This window comes from Empidonax traillii, unplaced genomic scaffold (genome assembly GCF_003031625.1).
Source record: "Empidonax traillii isolate 1590-97213 ecotype Southwest subspecies unplaced genomic scaffold, ASM303162v1 scaffold1596:size141963, whole genome shotgun sequence".
In the NCBI taxonomy this organism is placed as follows: domain Eukaryota; kingdom Metazoa; phylum Chordata; class Aves; order Passeriformes; family Tyrannidae; genus Empidonax; species Empidonax traillii.
This window is the reverse complement of record NW_020956789.1, coordinates 30,248-32,083: the sequence shown is the minus strand read 5'-3', so window position 1 is coordinate 32,083 and position 1,836 is coordinate 30,248.

Below are 1,836 nucleotides of genomic sequence, written 5' to 3'. Positions count from 1 at the left end.
GTGTTGGGCACTTGGCAGGGGGCCACTTTGTTTTTGGTGTTTTGGCCTGGTTATTGTGATTGTTTTGGCTAGCTTCTGGGAAAGCAGCCAAGTGAGGTGTGTTTGTGTAAACAGTTCCTGGCAGTTTATGTAAACATAGTCCTTTGTTTTGGAACACTACCTGAAGAGCTGCCAAGAGAAGTTTGTTTATGTAAACATACCTGTTGTTTGGGAACAGAGAGAAAGAATATATAAACATGACTTTTCTACTCATCTTTTTTGTCATTTTAGCGATTTTTATACATGTTTCAGGATACCCTTTGAAAGATCACCCAGATGGCATATACAAATTTCTTCCTCTCCTTAATTTTGACATCAAAGGCCTAGTGACAAAGACCCCTAGGATCGTCTCTAATCCTTACCTAAATTGTTTAACAACAGTGCTATTATTGATGAAGGCAGTGAAAATGTTATTTAAAATTGGAAGGATAGTGCTGTATTGCTTCCCTTGTTGTAGGAAAGGCCGGACCTCAAGAGGATTAGCTGGAACTTTGGGAAGGGTCTTGAAAAGACCAGTTTCTGTATGGCAAGGAGTGTGGGTAAGTTTTGGCAAGTTGGTAGGATGCATGACACCTCCCATTAGTTGGGACTTCATGCCAGAACAAGTGTTCAATCCTGACGAGATGGCACATCGTTTAACAGAAGGGTGTTTTTCATATGATGATCCAAATATGCAATTCTTTGCTTTATACTGGGGCCTGGTGAGTGCTTATTGAGTTGCCGTTGACTGCTCTTGAAAGGTTAAAGCTGAGACAGAAACTCAAACTACGCCACCTGAAACCAGTGCCTTCCCCACTGAGTCCACAGAAATCGGGATCCAGACGCAACTTGGAGTCAGTGCTGTCTCTACTAAGTCCACTGAAATTGAGACTCAAACTATACCACCTGAGATAACTCTTGCTACTGAAGTGAAAAAAAAGTCATGGCTACAGATGCCCCAAAGCATAACTATGAACAATGGGAGACCAAAGCAAGTCAGGTGATGATGGTGCGGAGCCTGACGTCGATATCAGTACCAGCACTTCACTAAAGGACATGAAACTAGAAAGTGAAATTTTGCGATCAATGACCCCAGCAGAACTTCTAGACTTATGAAGAGATTACAGCCGCCTGCCTGGTGAACGAATTCTTACCTGACTACTCCGATGCGGAGACAAGGGGGCTAAAGCTCACCTGTTGAAAGGTCACAAAGCACAACAACTGGGATCTATTACCAGAGATCTTTAACTCAACCAATTAATTACAAACAAGAAAAACGTATGCAGTCTTTGGGCGCGGCTTGTCACAAGTGTGAAAGAAAAGTACCCATTCAGAGAATATTTAATGTGCTCCCCAAGAAAGTGGACTAAGGTAGAAGGAGTCATCCAGTACTTACGAGAATTGGCAATATTGGAACTTATGTATGATGACACTCAATATAATAGCATCACTGATGAGTCGGAGGGTGTCTTTTGCACATTATCTATGTGGAGAAAGATACTCCAAGGCGCTCCTGCATCATATGTTCATACCTCGGCTGCACTGGTACTTCCAAACATGGAATCAGTGCTTGTGGGCACACTGTGTACTGTGTTGCGATGTATGGAAGAAGGTGTAGAAATCAACTGCTTAGATTTTAGAGACAGTTTTGATCCCAGTTACCAACGAGTACCTGTTAGAGAGGGGCCTTATGAGTACTCCAAATATGAGGATGACTACAGAGACAGACAAGTAGAATGGTCTCAATCATCATCTCCATCTTGGTCCCAATCTCGCTCATGATCTCCTTCTTTTACATGCAGAAGGAGAGAAAGCCCT